Below are 9,347 nucleotides of genomic sequence, written 5' to 3'. Positions count from 1 at the left end.
GGGTCGTTGGATCGAGCCTAGGTTAAGACATGGAGAGGGACGTAAACAACAACACTGTTACGATCAAATAAAACCAGTTTGGTGTTGCTCCAATTCCGAAAGAGGAGGAAGCCTTCAGAGTAATAATATGACTGAATTATTCAAGTGACTGTGACACTATTTGACATAACATCAGACGTGGTAGTAGGATATCACATACAGAGTATACATAGGCCTACAGTAAAAGTTGGTGATTGACGGGAACTGACCAGTGATCACCTTTCCTGTTATGAAACAGGTTGAAACAAACAGGAATGTCCTGTGTGTAGGCTAGTAGGGAAGTGGGTTTAGACTAGTCTACCACCCGCTACCAGGTGGAGGCGACACTGCGCTCTTCTCCTCTCTACCAAAGCGCGAGCTGCCTCTACAGTCCCGTCTCTCGGTGAGATCATTATCAACCGAACCTGACACACACGGAGCTAGAGCGAGCGAACAGAACACCCCCCCCCAATTCCGACCCACCGGGAAGGGAAAACACCAGTCTTCTGATAACCAACACCTTCTCCCACTTTTACGCATCCAACCACGATCTCTCCAGTGACGTTACCGTTCAATGTGGGGTTAGAGGCTATTCGGATACAATCTGTGTTCTGCTGGTTTGTTTTCAATGCAGTAAAACGGTTTGCTCCGATCCTCACCCGGAGTCAAGGATTGAGAGGGAAGCAGCGCTTAACTCGCGGACTGACCAGCCACGGACATGGCGATGGGATCTCTGCAGTGGCCCTGTAAATCTTGTGCTTAGTAAACCCGTAAGCAAGGTTTTTTACGCGCTATATTTCACAGGAAAAGGAGGTTGATTCAATCACAACCTTGGATTTTTGTGAACATTGATTTGATTATCAGATCGGCTATAATTATTTTAGCCTTTTTTTTCAGCGCACTGTTGACGCCATTTTCCTCAGGTTTTCTGTATAAAAAAACTTGCTCCATTTGACAGCTACCAAGGACGCTGTCAGTGCAGACGCCGGTTCTGTAAATTTGACCAAATGGATTTTAAATGATCTTGATGACATATTTACACAATAGTCTCAAGTGTTCGACAACATTGGACATGGGTAAGTAGTTGACCACAATCTCTTACACACTTGCGTTATTGTAGTCTAAATGTGAGTTGAACATGATTTTATTAATTTATGATACTTTATTTTGCGGTTGGCTGTGGTTTAAAAAAAGAGAATGCAATATCTCAAAATAAACAGTTCATTTGTAGCGAGTTTTGATCTCACTAGGTAGGCTAGTGTGTGTGTGTATGTGTGCGTGTGTTGTGGAGCAGGTGGAAGACGTAGGCATTCCCCACTGGCCTCGGCCTGGTCTTGAACCACTAACCCTTTGGCAAGTGCATTGCGTCCTGTGCCATTAAGGGTCCAGACCTCTGATGAGAGTGAGTTGTAGAGTGAGCCTATTTATGGTCCAAGTGGTGGTGTGAAGGGTTATACACACATCCTGAAGGCAACTGCAAATTGATGAAATCACTGTAAGATACATGCCACACTTTGAGAGTGTATAAAACAACCCATTACACCGAGAGGTCCAAACCTTTTGAGAAGGGCCGATGGTGTTGTAGGCTAGCCTATAAGGACACTTTAGTCCTTCTATAGGCTGTTTGAAACCCTCCTGGCCTGTGTGAGAGAGCCAAAGCAAGCAGATCACTGGATCACCAAGTCTGTTTCACAAATGGCCAAGATCTGATCTCAGGGTGTAGTGTTTTACCTGGTATTTACATGGCTAGATATAAGAGCAAAGTAGCACTTACATCATTATTGCTTAATAACAAATGACTTTCCAGTGTCTTTGCGCTGAACTGAAATGAGCACCACTATGTACCATTTGGTACCAGGTAGTTACTAACTGTGGAGTTGTTCAGAGTAAGTGCCAGAAGGTATTGTCCACTGTTACCATAGCAGCTGAAACAGGAAGGTCAAGTAGAGCCTTCCACTTTAGTGTCAGGGTCAGGACAGGTGTGCTTTGAGCTTACTTCAAGAAACCAGTTACAGGCCAGGGCAGGCCTACCATCTTCTTACCCCTGAATTATTTCACTGATTGGTGTAATAGTGGTTGTTTTCTCAAATAAACTGTTAACTTGTATGCTCTTGTTGTAGGATACAGTGTGATCCATTAGAGAAATTAGACCAGGTAAATTAGAACCAGTGTGTGAGTGTGTAGGCTACTGTAATGGGGCGATTCCATGCGAGTTCTATTACAGTAGCCTACACACTCACACACGGGTTGAAATTTACCTGCATGGCTCAAAAATATTTCGATTTTTCGGACAATTCTCACATAGAAACTTCATTGGGTGGAAGGATGTTTCATATGCTTTTTACTTCTGTAACACACATTTTGGGGGGGAATCATTATGAAAGTGGGCATTTTGGGCCCTTTTTTAGAGATATACACACCTCCTGTAATACCCAATGATCTGTGAACCGCACATGATACAGAAAACACCTTGGTGTCATTATACTCCTAACAGTGTGCTATAAAATATGGAGTATCGCTACTTCCTGAAATAAAATGTTACACATTCATTTATTTAACATTAAAACTATGAATATAACAAAAGTACCCTATTAGATTTTGTTCAATTTTAGACATATGGTTTTAAATAAAATACTCTATAAGTACATCACATTTCCAGAGTGGGCGCTCTGCTAAGTTTAAAGTTATGATACATTTTATCAACACCACCAACGCAGTGAATGGGAAAATGGATTCAAAGGGAACTCCCTCTGCTGGTGATTTGCTGAATGTGCAATCCTACAGGAGGGCTGTGATTGGTTAATAACCAATAATGTCCATTTCTATGTATAAAAAATTATAATTTCATCAACAGCAGCTGATTGAAGAGTAGGCCTATGTTGTTCCAAACAATATGTATACAAATAAGCAAAGTCAAAAATAATAACTTTGAGATATTTATAATAATATTTGGAATGTTGAATAAATGAATGTGAAAATGTGTATTTCAGAATATAAATATACTCCATATTTTAGAGCACACTATAAGGAGTATACACTGAGTGTACAACACATTAGGAACACCTGCTATTTCCATAACATAGACTGACCAGGTGAATCCAGGTGAAAGATATTATCCCTTATTGATGTCACCTGTTAAATCCACAGTGTAGATGAAGGGAAGGAGACAGGTTAAAGAAGGAGTTTTAAGCCTTGAGACAGTTGAGCTATGGATTATGTATGTGTGTCATTCAGAGGGTTAATGAGCACGACAACAGATTGAAGTGCCTTTGAACGGGGTGTGGTGGTATGTGTCAGGCGCACCGGTTTGAGTGTGACAAGAACTGCAACGCTGCTGTGTTTTTCATGCTCAACAGTTTCCGGTGTGTATCAAGAAAGGTCCACCACCCAAACATCCAGCCAACTTGACGCAACTGTGGGAAGCATTGGAGTCAACATGGGCCAGCGTCCCTGTGGAAGGCGTGGCATCTTGTAGGGTCCATGTCTCGACGAATTGAGGCTGTTCTGAGGGCAAAAAGGGGTGGAACTCAATATTAGGAAGGTGTTCTTAATGTTTTATACACTAAGTGTAATTACACTAAGATGTTGTCTGTAGCATTACAGGAGCCATGTATATGTCTAAAAAGGGCCTGAAATTGCCACTTCCATTATGATTTTCTCAAAAATGGTTTGTGATACAAGTGTAAAAAGCATTTTCAACATCCTGCCTCCCAATGAAGTTTTGGGAGGATTGCCAGAACAATTTGTGATACCAATTCTGTATCTGATATGTGTTGTGTGGGTAGGGCAGATTGAGTATAGCTGAGTGACATAGCTACAGTATAGAGGTATTGCTGAGTGATGTAGTGGCATAATGAGAAGTAGCAGGTGCTGGATTGAGACACTGAGAAATGGTGAGGAGATGTTGGTGTGGGGCTTCTGTTGTCACGGCAACTGGCAACATACTGGATGGTGGACTCACAGTAGCGTACTAACAGAGGCTCTCGCTCTGTTTTGGATTCACTTTGGATTCCTGGAGCAAATTTTGATCCCATGATATGGGCAGGAGTGCTGTTGGGGTTGGAGTCATAGCAGGATCTAAAGATACTTTGTCCTCCTATAACAGAGCAGGGACAGGGCATCCCTATAAGAGTTCCTGGGTTCTCTCTCTCTCTCTCAAATTTTGAAAATGGTGAAGTTTGGTCCAGCTCTCTATTATCTTATCGGTCATATGTGATTGTAAATCTGTTTTGAGACCTGAGTCAAGAGCAGACCCAGAGACTGTAGCTACCAGTGCATGGGTATTATAGGGACACTTATTGTAAAGGGAGATCCAATCGGCTCTAGTGGCTTTCTCTGCTTGTTTCCTTTCCATCTGAGAGAGAGGGTTGAGGAAGAGAGGGAGAAAGGAAGGTAGCAAGATGAGGGAGGGGGAGGTTGGGCAAGAGTGAGGTGGAGAGGAGAGGAGAAGAGAGAGAGTGAGAGGAGGGGGGAGAGAGAGCTGGTCAGAGGGGCAAGGGAGGGGGACTAGAAAGAGGGGGAATAGAGGAAAGAGATCCAAGGACAAATCTAACTGTTGGCAGACTGAGCTAAGTATCAGTACAGGAACACCTTTTGGCAGAGATTGGGGATGGGGGGTGCGCCAGAGAGAGAAGGAGAGGGGGCAAGGCAGAGGGAAGGGAGAGAGAAGGAGAGGGGGCAAGGCAGAGGGAAGGGAGAGAGAAGGAGAGGGGGCAAGGCAGAGGGAAGGGGGAGAGGGGGGCAAGGCAGAGGAAGGGAGCGAGAAGGAGAGGGGGCAAGGCAGAGGGAAGGGAGAGAGGAGGAGAGGGGGCAAGGCAGAGGGAAGGGAGAGAGGAGGAGAGGGGGCAAGGCAGAGGGAAGGGAGAGAGGGAGGAGGAGAGGGGGCAAGGCAGAGGGAAGGGAGAGAGGAGGAGAGGGGGCAAGGCAGAGGGAAGGGAGAGAGGAGGAGAGGGGAAAGGCAGAGGGAAGGGAGAGCGGAGGAGAGGGGGCAAGGCAGAGGGAAGGGAGAGAGGAGGAGAGGGGGCAAGGCAGAGGGAAGGGAGAGAGGAGAAGAGGGGGCAAGGCAGAGGGAAGGGAGAGAGGAGGAGAGGGGGCAAGGCAGAGGGAAGGGAGAGAGGAGGGGGCAAGGCAGAGGGAAGGGAGAGAGGAGGAGAGGGGGCAAGGCAGAGGGAAGGGAGAGAGGAGGGAGAGGGGGCAAGGCAGAGGGAAGGGAGAGAGGAGAGAGGGCAAGGCAGAGGGAAGGGAGAGAGGAGGAGATGGGGAAAGGCAGAGAGTTAGGTGTTTTCACTGACAGCCATTTTGTGTCTACTGCTGCATTTGAAATGGTTTAACATTCATCTGCTGTCCTGCAGCCATGCTCATACAGCAGGCTAGCTTCAATGACAGTGTGCACGTTGAGGACCTGTCTGTCTGTCCTTTGGTTCTGTGATCAGGGATAGCAGAGTTAGCCATGTATCACACACACACACACACACACACACACACACACACACACACACACACACACACACACACACACACACACACACACACACACACACACACAGAGCATTAATCTAATAGAGTAAAATAAAGTAGTTCCTGATGTTGTAGCAGTCTGAGTTCCTGCTAAGTGCTCCCCAAACCCTGTGTGTGTGTATTTGTTTGTGCGCGTGTGCCCAGGCGTCCGTGCTGGTGCGCACGCAAGCGCGTGTGTGTGTGTCTGTATCAAGGGCATTATGCAACCACAGCCAGACTGGCTATGTTACCTCACTCTCACATAATGTGTTGTTTTATACAGCTCAGTCCCTGTGTGTGTGAGCATGTTTGTGTGTGTGTGTGCGTGTGTACCATGGGGGACAGCTCACATGCCGTTTCTTAAAGCGTGGTTTAACTAGTAAACATAATCAGTGTTTTTAGTTAGGACACAGCCTGAAGAGCAAGGGGGGCAAATCCTCAGTTAGCTCATAGCAGTCAACTGTTAGGGAGCCACTGGTCTCTACAGGCAGTTTCATCCTTTCATCCTCCTCTACCTTTCCCTGTTAAAGAAACAGTCGGGAGCAGAGAGAGTTTATGCCATTCAGCAGACACTGTAATCCTAAATGACTTACAGTCGTGCATGCAAGCCATACATACATTTTACGTAGGATGGCCACGGGAATCAAACCCACATTTCTGGCGTTGCAAGCGCCATGCTCTACTAACTGAGCTAGACAAGGGAGGGAGAGAGACGGGGAGAGAGAGAGAACGAGTGACAGGGCAAGGGAGAGAAATGGAGTGAGTGAAAGATAGAATAGCTGGCATCAGATGTATGAGTCTCTGCAGCACCAAATCTTCTACAAGAGCAATCAGATTGACCCAGTGTGTGTGTGTGTGTGTGTGTGTGTGTGTGTGTAAGCTATTTGTAAGTCCACCTCAGGTCTAAGGCTGCTGCAGCCTTAAAAGGTTGTTTCGGCTGGGCAGTGAACTCTCTCTCTCTCTCTCCCTCTCATACCCATATGCACAAGGAAGAGAATCACAGCTTTCATTCGTACTCTTCAGGTACGTACATAGGTTGGGAGTAGTAGTTGGTGAGATTTGAACAATTCTGGCCTGTTACAGCCCTACTGTTCATTCCCTCAAACGTTATAGTTCAACACAGAAAGTACTTCAGTTATAGATACACACACACACACACACACAGACACACACACACACAGACACACAGACACACACACACACAGACACACAGACACACAGACACACACAGAGTGAGGAAAGAGAGTGAAGGAAAGTCCTTATGCTGCTTAGATGGAAGCTGTGGGCAGAGCTGGCAGCTTTAGGAACATAATAAAGCTATTTATGCAGCCAGTCTGGCCTCTCACAATCACCCTGCTGTCTACACGGTTACAGAGAGGTGTGTGTGTGTGTGTGTGTCTGAGGCTCAGAGCGAGAGAGGCCCAGTAAGGGTCATCCTTACATAAACACAGTCTCATTTCCAGTAACAGAAGTAACAGAGAAGGGTTGGTGAAACTATAATCCAGTCCATAGGTCTTATTAGTTGTGTTTTGCCAAAGCCTATACAAACGCTACATGGACATTCAGCTGGGGCAGCTGGTTTTGGACTCATCTAGCTGTTTTATATGGTTTTGCCTCAGTTGTAAACATAATTTAATACTAGGACCCCTGGGGGTACTTGGTGTATCCACAGGGGTACTTGAGAAGACTCAAAAGACTATATGCCTGCTGGTAAAATGCACATGAGGAGGTACTTCATGGGTATGCTGGGCAGAGCCAAATTAATTTGGTGGTACAGTAACCGAAAAGGGTTGGGAACCACTGTGGTAGAGGCCACTTCAGTGTAGATACAGTGCTGTGACATCCTCCTCAGAGGCTGTGGTTGGTCACATTGTGTTGTCACTGTGTGGTTGGTCACAGTGTGTTGTCACTGTGTGGTTGGTCACAGTGTATGGTCACCGTGTATTGTCACTGTGTGGTTGGTCACAGTGTATTGTCACTGTGTGGTTGGTCACAGTGTATTGTCACTGTGTGGTTGGTCACAGTGTGTTGTCACTGTGTGGTTGGTCACATTGTGTTGGTCACATTGTGTTGTCACTGTGTGGTTGGTCACATTGTGTTGTCACTGTGTGGTTGGTCACATTGTGTTGGTCACATTGTGTTGTCACTGTGTGGTTGGTCACATTGTGTTGTCACTGTGTGGTTGGTCACAGTGTATTGTCACTGTGTGGTTGGTCACATTGTGTTGTCACTGTGTGGTTGGTCACAGTGTATTGTCACTGTGTGGTTGGTCACATTGTGTTGTCACTGTGTGGTTGGTCACAGTGTATTGTCACTGTGTGGTTGGTCACAGTGTGTTGTCACTGTGTGGTTGGTCACATTGTGTTGGTCACATTGTGTTGTCACTGTGTGGTTGGTCACATTGTGTTGTCACGGTGTGGTTGGTCACATTGTGTTGTCACTGTGTGGTTGGTCACATTGTGTTGTCACTGTGTGGTTGCTCACATTGTGTTGTCACTGTGTGGTTGGTCACAGTGTATGGTCACTGTGTGGTTGGTCATAGTGTATGGTCACTGTGTGGTTGGTCACAGTGTGTTGTCACTGTGTGGTTGGTCACATTGTGTTGTCACTGTGTGGTTGGTCACAGTGTATGGTCACTGTGTGGTTGGTCATAGTGTATGGTCACTGTGTGGTTGGTCATAGTGTATGGTCACTGTGTGGTTGGTCATAGTGTATGGTCACTGTGTGGTTGGTCATAGTGTATGGTCACTGTGTGGTTGGTCATAGTGTATGGTCACTGTGTGATTGGTCACAGTGTATGGTCACTGTGTGGTTGGTCGCAGTGTATGGTCACTGTGTGGTTGGTCATAGTGTATGGTCACTGTGTGGTTGGTCATAGTGTATGGTCACTGTGTGGTTGGTCATAGTGTATGGTCACTGTGTGGTTGGTCACAGTGTATGGTCACTGTGTGGTTGGTCACAGTGTATGGTCACTGTGTGGTTGGTCACAGTGTATGGTCACTGTGTGGTTGGTCATAGTGTATGGTCACTGTGTGGTTGGTCATAGTGTATGGTCACTGTGTGGTTGGTCACAGTGTATGGTCACTGTGTGGTTGGTCACAGTGTATGGTCACTGTGTGGTTGGTCACAGTGTATGGTCACTGTGTGTTGGTCATAGTGTATGATCACTGTGTGGTTGGTCATACTGTATGGTCACTGTGTGGTTGGTCATAGTGTATGGTCACTGTGTGGTTGGTCATAGTGTATGGTCACTGTGTGGTTGGTCACAGTGTATGGTCACTGTGTGGTTGGTCACAGTGTATGGTCACTGTGTGGTTGGTCATAGTGTATGGTCACTGTGTGGTTGGTCATAGTGTATGGTCACTGTGTGGTTGGTCATAGTGTATGGTCACTGTGTGGTTGGTCACAGTGTATGGTCACTGTGTGGTTGGTCATATTGTATGGTCACTGTGTGGTTGGTCATAGTGTATGGTCACTGTGTGGTTGGTCACTGTGTGGTTGGTCACTGTGTGGTTGGTCATAGTGTATGGTCACTGTGTGGTTGGTCATAGTGTATGGTCACTGTGTGGTTGCTCACAGTGTAGTTGTCAGACGTCCTTTTTTCCCTCTCTTTGTTCAAAGGGAGAGTCCTGGGTCCTGTACACAGACATATATGGGGTGGCTTTAACACATGCCTTAGGGCTCAGTCACTGTACACACACACACACACAGTGGGCTTTAAAAGATGCCATTGGGCCAAGTCACAGTCCTGGAATTAGGGAGACCCAACAGAGAGGACCAAACAGGGACATACTGCCCTGAGTTGTGTGTGTCAACAGAGCTGTGTGTCGAAA

The 9,347-nt window shown here is 46.3% G+C and overlaps 1 protein-coding gene across 1 annotated transcript in view; it reads left to right on the top strand.

The window, feature by feature from the left end:
• Positions 1-485: 485 nt before the first annotated feature.
• The window catches only part of setbp1 (SET binding protein 1), a 74,173-nt gene continuing 65,311 nt past the window's right edge, over positions 486-9,347 (top strand). The window contains 1 exon segment of the mRNA XM_065011629.1: positions 486-1,094. The gene's annotated coding sequence lies outside the window, so the exon portion shown is untranslated.

Source organism: Oncorhynchus nerka, linkage group LG27 (assembly GCF_034236695.1).
Source record: "Oncorhynchus nerka isolate Pitt River linkage group LG27, Oner_Uvic_2.0, whole genome shotgun sequence".
Lineage (NCBI taxonomy): Eukaryota > Metazoa > Chordata > Actinopteri > Salmoniformes > Salmonidae > Oncorhynchus > Oncorhynchus nerka.
The sequence above is the reverse complement of the archived record's forward strand: the minus strand, read 5'-3'. Positions and strand labels throughout refer to the sequence as shown.